The sequence below is a fragment of the Lytechinus variegatus genome, chromosome 3 (genome assembly GCF_018143015.1).
Source record: "Lytechinus variegatus isolate NC3 chromosome 3, Lvar_3.0, whole genome shotgun sequence".
In the NCBI taxonomy this organism is placed as follows: domain Eukaryota; kingdom Metazoa; phylum Echinodermata; class Echinoidea; order Temnopleuroida; family Toxopneustidae; genus Lytechinus; species Lytechinus variegatus.
In genome coordinates, this window is record NC_054742.1 from 14,435,918 (window position 1) to 14,447,090 (window position 11,173).

The window sequence follows — 11,173 nt, forward strand, 5'->3', positions numbered from 1 at the left end:
GTATTCCATATTTTAGAGCCATGATAACAAAATGATCTTTTATAATATTCGGTTTGAGGTTTTTCAATAAAAAGGGGACAGTTAATTGAATATCTAGTTTCGAAATGTATTGTTCTATGGCGCACTATATCCTGAATATATTTGGGGGTTATATTGTGCATCACTTTATACATCCATATTTTGTGTCATTGATCACTTTAAAATAAAAAAAAGCTTCAAATAACAGACAATGATCAGATGAGGTTTAAAGGGGAATCCAGCCTTGGCCATAAAATATTATGTTGGGAAGGAGAAAAATAAATTAAACAGAATGGTGAAAGTTTGAAAGAAATCGGACAAGCAATGAGAAAGTTATAGCTGCTTTAATATTGAGATCCCTAATACTATGTAGATTTCAAATTGGCAACTGTGTAAGTAAATTATGACAAGGGGCAAGGACAACTTTCTCATAGGCCATGTACTTTATTATCAGGGATTTGTGGTTTTCTCCTAAGTACCCATTCCCCTGGGGCAGTAATCTAAATATAACCCAGGTAGTATATTGTAGTATGTCCTCATGAAAAAAAAATATAATTTGAAATAAAAATTTTGGGAAAAATGACATTTTAGCCATAATATGTATTAGAGTACATGGAAGAGTAGTCCTTGCCTGACATCACTATGATATCCCATCTGCGGCCAATTTGAAGTCTCCATGGGTATAGTGATTACCAATATTTACAACTTTTAAAAATTCATCACTTTCTTGTTGTTTGTCCAATATTGTTCAAGCTTTCACCTATCAACTTGTCTGATTTTTCTTTTCCTTATAAAAACAAGTTTTTATTTGGGTTGGATTCCCCTTTAACTCCAAATTGCATACCTACGATGAAGTGATGATGTTGTGTCTCTTTCTTATTCTTGGAAAAGTTGGAATTTAATATTCTTAATAAAATTATATTCAATCAGATATGTTGCAGATACGAAACAAACAATATGCCTATTAATCAGAAGCTAGTTTATGAACCCATTTGCCCAAATGAAAACATAGGGGTGAAATGTCGATTTCCCCTCCCCAATATTATTGACTACATGTACTTGAAAAATTATAATATTGTAAAGCAAATGTTTTAAAAGCAATATAAAGCCATTACTTGGCATAAAATATTATTAAGCATACATGTATTTTTGTTGCGCTTCTCAAAATTCTAATTTGGCAAGCATGCAGAGCACGCCGAAAATTCTTGACTTTTTTTTTTTTTTTTTTACTTTTGCCTCCCTTTCCCCATCCGAAATACGGATCAGTGCCCCTGTACGAACTTCAAGTAATAGGATAAAGTAAACATAGTGAGTGAATTCAAGCCTAAGTTGACACAAGATACAATATTTCAAGCCTTCGTCTTTCTTCTTCATCAGCAACATAAACGTGATAAAAGAAAGATATCACCAAGAAAAACATAAAAAAGATAAGTTAGTAAAGCAAATAGTATCAAATAGATGAAGTATGAATAAGGGTCAATCTCAAAAAAATGTTACAATTCACAAAAAACGTGTCTCGACTATCTTATGCCCGCTAGTTTCACAACCCTGAACATTTTCTACAAAAATATTATCAATAAAATGACAATAATAGTCTACCTCCACAAACCATATGCGACCAGTGACTAGTAAAGCTCTAAATTTATTACACAGGCCTTTTATTTTTGCTTTTTGTTAGAATATACACTGTCTTGGGTCAGTTTTTTATTTTACTATCATTCTCTTTTATATGTACTCTGTATTTCTTTCCTACATCACTGTCTGGTGATTGCAGCATGGTGTATACGTCTGACAAACTGGGCTTATCCTAGTATTTGATGATCACTTTGTGATTAATTTCACTTTTAACTTTGTCCTCAATTCGTTTTAACCTCCGTAACGAATACTGCCACAAGTTTTTTCTCCCTTTTAAACTGAATGATATTACATGATAATGTGTCTGCAAGTAGAGTGATATTCATTAATAAATAATTGATAGGGAAGTATCTTATGTCTTTCCTGTATTACATAAAATAAAGGACTATTCTTAAAAAATGAAATGTATGACTAAACAGGTTTAACATCCGTAACGCACCTTAAGAAAATATGCACTTTGGCAGTTCTGTTAAGGATCCAGTATTATATAGGATAAGAGACACCTTTCATAATAAATACAGTTTTCAAAGGTAGGGCTGTTAAATAAGGTCCACGTTGGACCACAAAGCACAAAGACATTAACTTCCGTAACGCATTAACTTCCGTAACATTTTTTCTTGAATACGCTACAAATTTGTGCTATACCGCATCACTCCGGATCATACAGATATAAATTATATAAGGTACCCTCCACCTACGTACCCTTAGAAATAATAGCTATTCATCCTTGTAAAATTATTATTGCACATCTTATTTTCAACATCACTTTGTAAAGAGGGAAAATTGCCAGCGAAAACAATTTCCCAAGAATTATATTCGATATTTAATGCTTTTGGAATTTTGAATAATTCATACTACAAATTGTGAATATTGGAATCTTCTTTAGAACTTAAAATTTCTAAATTTCTTTGCTATATAAAGTGCATTAACTTCCGTAACAATACTGTTACGGAAGTTAATAAACTTCTCTGCTGTACTTTACTGAGATTGATAGTACGATTCTAGTTCCAGAACAGGTGACATGCCTTTGTCTAATTCTGAAGTCGGTAGAAACGGTGGAGATAAAAGGAAGAAGGAGAAACAATTAAGCTTTTATGGACAAGGAAAGGGGAAGGAAAACTATTTGCAATGACCCATGAGGAAGGTTATTTCACCGATCAAAAATGTGAGCGCAAAGCGCGAGCTAAATCTTGTGAATAGTCCAATCTGAAAACTTTACATTTTTTTTGTAGAAATGATCAGGATGTTATCTGAATAAAGTATTAATGCAAGTACAAAGTGCTAGCTGATTTTTTTTCGTATTCTGACTGAAACCTTGACATTCTAAACACTGTTTGTACTAATTACAAGGATGTTTATCTTAATTGATGCGACTGTAAATATTTTATATTTTGATCTGAGAACAATAATTTTTTGAACGTTTTAATTTGAGAACAAGATATATATCCAATAAACAATTATTGCAAGGGTAAAACGCTCGCTTATTTAGGTTTAGAGCCCAAAATGGGACATTCTATTAACTTTCTGTAATCATAAAAAGGATGGGTGTCTTGCTAAGGAAATGATAAGCAGCGAGTGCGAAGCGCGAGCTGAAAATATGTCATTCCAATATGAAAACCAGACATTTTAAGCACACTTTAAAAAAAAGAGGATATAAATTGAATAAAAAATAATTTCATGCAAGAGAATGCAAAAGAACAAGTGGGGATTATACATTATGTACACCATCAATCAACTCTTTTAATATTCATGAAGATATGCATAGACCAAACTGTTTCACTAAAACAATGCATATCTTTCATATGGCATAACGCTGTTATTCCTTGTTCGATTTTGATCATATTTGCAGTATTTTGTTTGTCTGATTATTATCTGTTCAGATCAGATTTTTCAGCCTGGATGACCCTCTTTAATGCGCATGAAAAAGCGCTGAAATAATTGATATAGGCCTATGACATGAAAACATGGAAAGAGATATTTCAAACACTCACGGTTTGTCATGTTTGTTGGAATTTATTATACGTATTTCGATAATCAAACATTTTGGCTATTCATATTTTTAAAAATCACGATCAGGATGCGTAATTGCGTATCTCAATGAAACAAAATAATGAAAGCAAATCGCAATTAGATCATTTAGAATTCATAAATAATTCATGTATTTGTGAATTTTTAGCCTCTTGTTTCATTCACCTCACTTTATTATTATTCATTTCCCCATGTCCTTTTTTAATTCTCTTCTTTTTTTTCTCTCTATCTTTTTGGCTATATTGGCAAGCGGCGGGATTCCTCGTAACCCAGAGAACTCATCCTGGTTACGGGACTGCGATTGTTATATTTTGTTTATTGCCAGAAAACTTTAAGATGAACTGCAGTTCTGTGGCTTGGTTATTCAGTTTTCTCATTCCAACTTTGAACAAGAACGACAACAAAAATGACAGTTGTCCGCTTCCTGTTCTGTTTTTAACATTTTTTATTGGGAGGGGGGGATTAAGCAATGCGTTCCACATTAATCTTTAATAAATATAAAAAAGGTAGACGAATACCTTGATATGGATATTCACAAGCTAACAAAATAAGTACTGCAATTTGCAACTTGATTTTAACTTCCGTAACGAAGATTGACAAGGTTAAATGCTATCGTGAGGATTTAATGGTAAACTATCTTTGGATTCCTAGCATTGGTCATGCATTGCTAAGGATCTCAGCTTATGGATGAAAATCATTTTAAGGTTGCCTCATTCAAATTATGAACATTAAACTGAACGAAAGATGTGCCATGATTTTTTTGGTACTTTTTGTTATATGTTATTTGGTAAAGTCCTGCTTATGAAAACAATATTGAATAGTTTTTCCATCTTGCAAACATTTTTGCTTCAGAAAATGAAATTGTTGATACCACACTAAAACCAAATTGTGTGCATTTCAATTTCAATCATTTCAAAAGTGATTTAATCGAGTAAAATAAGTGGGCCATGCTAACGATTAACCTCCGTAACGATGATATACAGTGCTCGACTTAATCCGGTCAGTACTTCAAATTGACGCAACATCTACTTGCCCCTTTTCTGTTGCCACTTTCTCATACATGGTACTTTCACAATATGCATCTTTCAACCCATTCCGTAGACTTCATTTTTACGATTTTTTCCCCCATCAATTGGTTCATTTTTCTGAGAATGACCCATAAAGTATTTCAGTAAAAGATCGATTGACCATAAGACCTACTTTGTAGAAGTTTAAAAATTAGTTTCTGATGAGCCGGGTAAAAGATAAAAGCTTATGTTTTGAGTATCATGTGACATGAGTCATATTCACTTTAAATTCTACTTTGGTGAGGAAAAGGGCCTTTCAAAATGTCAGTGACACATACTAGTAAATGTTTATAAGCGTATGAGCTTCAATATATACATCTTAAAATGTAGATAGGCCTATATAGGCCTAGCTTATCAAAATGACAAACTGGAAGGTGCTTAGTCACGGAGTCAGTGAATGACTTGCTTTTCAAGAATAGCCGTCCGTTTACATCTCTTAAAACATCTGTTCTAATCCTGAAGGTTTAGCCTCATCAGGTATGAGCACCCATCCTCATCTTCATAAAAGCTTATGCTAATTAGTAACATTTACCATCACTAAGCTTCCGTCTGTAAGAGATTATTCCAAAATGCAAGATCATTGTTTCCACATCATTCCTTGCTATCCCAATATCATTTCCTCCAATGTTTGGGATGAATCCCTTGTGCACCAAGTTAAACCATAAGACCGAGTGTCAATCGCTTGTCAGCTTATTTCCCCAATTCATTATGTACATGACAATGAAATTAAATCTTGACAAAAGTCAAACCAATCTTCATTAAATACTTATCCAATTTCCTGCTAAGCAAGTGATTTTCTTTCGCAGAACAAAGAGAATGTGCTCTTGATAAATTGATGAATTCTGACGACTGTTATAGTCAATCATTCATATCAAGTCACCTGAATACCTCTGATAAGACACTGTACTATATTTCATCCTCTTTCCAGTCAAACCCTAAAATTGTTTTCAGCAAATAGAATTAATAGACACGGTGCCGATATTAGTTCATTTAATCTATCCCAATGAATTTAGTCTTTGATAAGGCTTGTATGATAGAAAGAGTTTTAGAATCATACATGCTGGCGGCTAATAGATGGAATATTGTTAGGTGTAATTTCATTTGTAATTTAATCCTGTTCAAGAACAAAAAACATTAAAAAACAAATCCATCACAACAGTTGATTTTAATAGAGAAAATCAAACCAGCATTACACTTTGGAAAAGCGTCATTAAGATCAGATGTAAGATTCGGGTATTTTAAGATGCATACAATTCCAAAAATAATAGAGTTGATGATGATGACACAATACTTTTTTGTATATATCCATTATTATTTTAGATTTCATTTCATTAGACACGTATATGATAATAAATTGCAATTATTGCAGTTTCACGCGCTCATGAAGAAGATAAATCATGATATGTTATACATTTAGAAAAGGAAGATTTGTGTATGTGTGTGTTGGGGTGTGTGTGCGTATTTCAACTGATAAAAAATACAATATACTATACAGTGCGTGTGTGACGCCATCGGCTCTCTCGTTTGCACATTCTGCATGTAATACCTGCATTATGAAATCAAGACTAATTTCAAAATGTAATCATCTTCTTTTTTATGTATGTCCGATTTTGATTACATTCTTATGGTTATTCTATTTATTTTCCCCCTTTTATTCAACTCAGTTTGTAGTTTGTATGGGCTTGGCCTTTGACAAGACAAGACTTCATTTTCAAAGAATCATGAAAGGTCAAAACGACGGTCAAGTCACAAAGTGAGATTAAGAATAATCTCACCGGGATAGGAGGCCTTATATATACATGCTGCAATAGAAAAGAGGGAAAACGTGTCATACCTAGGATCATAATCCAGATCCAAATGAAATTACATTGCAGGTGAACCATTAAGTTACATGGTTTGGTATATTAAAGATGCTGCTAAAATTCGACCTAAATTATTTTACCTTTTTGCTTATTATGTCATTCATAGTCTCTTCATCTCATCTATCAATCCCGACAGACTTTCTCTGATCCTGCTCTCATTTCAATATCACACCCTCCGGCTATCATTTAACCATACAAAATTGTGTTGGTATTGGTTCTCCGCTCATTTCTATTCAGAGTCATTATTTCAAAAATATGGAATTTTATCCAAATTATCTGTTCAGCAGTTGACAAGACCCCGGGGACAAGACCTAAAGTTATTCGACCTACTTTTATTTCAAACCCTACCATTGCCCTTCGACAATCTCAGATCTCATTAGACGTCACTCTTCAACTACAACAAATATGCTAATTCTACTTCAGATGGAGATGAAACATTGTATTATATTTTTCTTTAAATTTCCCTTTCTTATATGTGCTGCCTCCGTACATATTACAGCAATCATTGCCATGAATTGCGAAAACAACCTGAAATGATGAAATGCAAGGAATGCATTCAATAAAATAAACACGGATGGTGAAAAAAAAACACTTGTCCTCATAAAATTCAGGGGTAATTATTTTGAAAGAAAAAAAAAAGAGATACGTATTTCGTCAAATAACTGTGACCAAAAGAAGAAGAAAAAGAAAATCCGTAACAAGCTCATAAAAATATAAGCGCATGATAATTTATAATTCACCTTTATTTCATTATTAACTCCCATTAACTTGAAGTGCAATTAGTGACAATGAATTAATGATTTACCTGTTATAGCGAAAATAATTCTTTTCTCAGTGATCCATGGTGTACGTCGTGGTGTGACAGGTCCAATTATCTGATATCGATTAATGGATATCATTGCCAATGTTAGGACCACAGCAAGGCCATAAACAGACGTGGTGAAGCCATTGAACTGACACCAGACATCACCATATATCCATTTTTCTTTAGCGAGGGTCGAGATGATAAAAGGACCATTGGCAACCACTGTAAAGAGACCACAGGCCGCCAGGTTGATGACCATCTTATTGTGGACCGTCCGAAGACGAACGTCGGTGATGATGATGAGAATGAGACAGATGTTGCCTAGCAGAGCGATGGCGAGGATGATAGACATGAAAGCGACCTGAACAATGGCAGATGGTGTCAGCGTGCCTGTCAAACCTTCTTCCATGGTGGTCGGCGATATCATTGATGGCGAAGACGAAGAGGTACGCGGTATGATGGAAGGTTGTGTCAAGGCCATCAAAGACCAGGTTGAACTGTTGGTCATGATGATGCAGACCTGTTTGCTAGGCAGTATGTTGAGTACTTTTTGTTTGGAAGAACATTAGTTGTTAATCGACGAATATCAAAGTTCAAGTAAGACTGGCAACAGGTAGTATCCAGACAGGTTTGGATAAACCACTTGTAAAACTGTGGTCTGTTCGGATCCACTTCAATTTCGTGCTGAGTCGCATCGTTGTCAAAGTGCTCCTTAACTGATCAAGTGTATATACTTAAATCCTTTTATGCCTCGATAGCAACAAAAGACGGGTGGTGAAAAGCGTGTCTTTGACAGACCACATGAAAACACACGCATCCATTGGTTGATGTCCATCAACGTATGATTAAGCGTCATTGCCGTGGCTTCATCCCGCTGCCGCGGAAAGTGAAACGAATCTGACTTCTGTCTAACTGCGGTTCCTGCATGCAAAGCGCGCGAATCAGTGGCTGCAATCATTGCATATTATAGAAAGTTAATGATGTACAGCTTACACAACGTTCTCAAAGCGATGTCGACTTTTATGTCGGCATGTCGTCTATACAGTCGATAAATCAATCACGCAAATTTATATATTTTTTAAGATAAATTTTGTCTTTATACACATCTCGCATATTAATTTTGTCTTCATGATCTACCCAAATAAAACAATATTGTGAAAAACAGAACAAAAAGTAATTGACAGTATTATCGAACTGTTCAACATTTCAAAGTAGATAATATACTCTAATATCGAAATAAATATTAAATAAGATATTATGTCGTGACCGAGTGGTCAAAGGTGCCTGGCTATGCATGGAAAGTCCGGGGTCCGATCGACCGCGGCATTTAATTGAACAGTTTACTCTAAAAATACAATTCTAAAGTGTAAATTTTGCATATTTGAATTTGAAAATACTATGGCGTCTGTGAAAGTAACATGATAAACATAATTTAAAACTGCACCAAACTTTGCCCGTCTGTTTTCTTAAAACTCCATTGTTTACAGGATCGCACTAAGTTCATTTATTGGTAGATGTGTATCAAACAGAGGCGTCGATCCTGGGGGGGGGGGCAGGGGGGCGATCGCCCCACCAATGAAAATATTGGGGGCAAACATATCATTTTGCCCCCCCCCCCAATAATTCCGGATATACCCACACAAAAATGATTGTAATGTTCAGCAAGCAAGATTGAGAAACACAACTCGTTCTTTATTTAAAATCGTGCTCAAAATGTCCGCTTTTCAGATTGGAATATAAAAATGTTCAGCTCGCGCTTCGCGCTCGCATCATTTCTGTAGCAAAAACCAATACTTTTCATGATTAAAAAGGTGAATGTAAATGTCAAATTTTCAGTTTTAAGCTTCAAGAGAACTCCTGCTTCGATTTGCAATCATCTTTTCTTGGATATATATCTTGATCTTTATCAAAAACTTCCATTAAACTGTCATTTTTTCAGATCGAAATATCAAAATTTTCAGCTCGCGCTTCGCGCTCGCATCTATTCTTCTTTTAGATACCGATCTTAATCATTAGTACCAAAAATGCTTAGAATATCAAGCTTTCAGGTCAGAATATAAAGAAATTTTAGCTCACTCTCGGCACTCGTACTATCTGTGTAGTGAGATATGTATCCTCCTCATGATGTACAAACATTCCTAAACAGGCATGCTTTTCCTGTCAGTATACTAAAAAAATCAGCTCGCGCTTCGCCCTCGCATTAATTTGTTGGTGAGATACGTGTCTGTGTCTTATGAGTCAAATATATATATATATGTGGGGGGGTGTTTGAGGGTGTGTGGATGGGTGTCTTGTACGATCGAGCGCCTTTGGAACGTTAATGATTTTGCCCCCCCCCCCTTCCAATCTGAAAAATGGATCGACGCCCCTGGTATCAAAGAATATAATGTATCAAAGTATAGGCCTATTGTCTGCACTACTGAATATATCGGTTTTACCGGCAAACGTACCCCCACCCCATTCCCTCCCCCGCCCACCTCAGACACCACTCGGACCTCGATCGCGAGGGACTTCACGCTTCGAGCTACTAGTATAGTTTTGTGTGCCTTATTTACATTTCCATGACGTTCTTATAGTCCTTATAACTGGTTATATTTATTTTGTAATTAGGAACAGAATTTGCAGGGACAGGGAGATAAAAAAAATAATGTCTAGAAATGTAACATGAATTTTTCCTAAAAACCGCCTTGATTTAGGTTCAACGCTAAATATCAAGAACACGGATCCTTTAAAGGGATGGTCCGGGCTGAAAATATTTAAGGTCAAGTCCACCTCAGAAAAATGTTGATTTGAATCAATAGAGAAAAATCAGACAAGCACAATGCTGAAAATTTCATCAAAATCGGATGTAGAACAAGAAAGTTATGACATTTCAAAGTTTCGCTTATTTTGAACAAAATAGTTACATGAACGAGCCAGTTACATCCAAATGAGAGAGTCGATGATATCACTCACTCACTATTTCTTTTGTTTTTTATTGTTTGAATTGTACAATATTTCAATTTTTACGAATTTGATGATTAGGACCTCCTTGCCTGAAGCACAAAATGTTAAAATAATGGAATTCCACGTGTTCAGGGAGGAATGAAACTTCATTTCACATGACAATGACGGGAAAATCAAAATATTTCACATTTCATATATTAAAATACAAAAGAAATAGTGAGCGAGTGATGTCATCAGTTCCCTCATTTGCATACCGACCGAGATGTGCATGTAACTGTTTTGTGAAATGAAGCAAAGCTTTAAAATGTCATAACTTTCTTATTTTACATCCGATTTTGATGAAATTTTCAGTGTTATGCTTGTTGAATTTGTCTTTATTCAAATCAAGTTTTTGTTGGGGTGGACTTGCCCTTTATATCTTAGTACATAGAATAGAATTCACTGAGCAAAATGCCGAAAATTTCTTCAAAATCGGATAACAAATAATAAAGTTATTGAAGTCTAAAGTTTAGCAATATTTTTTAAAAACAGTCGGCATGAATATTCATTAGTGGGCTGATGATGTCACATCCCCACTTTTCGTTTTCTTATGTTATTACAAAAAAAATATTTTTTTCATGGTTTCATACTTGTGTGAATGATATGTCTCCCTTATAATGAAATAAGTTCATCTCTATTCTCTTTTTGATCATTATTCCACCTGTCTTTCTTTCCCTATATTAACCTGCATCTTTTCTCACATTCACGTTTTTCCTTGCCAATTTCAATAATCTAGGCTCCTTTTCTGGGTAAACAAACCCTGAAGGAGATGA

At 34.7% G+C, this 11,173-nt stretch overlaps 1 long non-coding RNA gene across 1 annotated transcript; it reads left to right on the plus strand.

Moving 5' to 3' along the window:
- Positions 1 to 1,116: 1,116 nt before the first annotated feature.
- On the plus strand, positions 1,117 to 8,165 carry LOC121410286. Its single transcript, XR_005969312.1, has 2 exons — positions 1,117 to 1,493; positions 4,846 to 8,165. It is a non-coding gene; the product is annotated as an uncharacterized LOC121410286 (long non-coding RNA).
- The last annotated feature ends 3,008 nt before the right edge of the window (positions 8,166 to 11,173 follow it).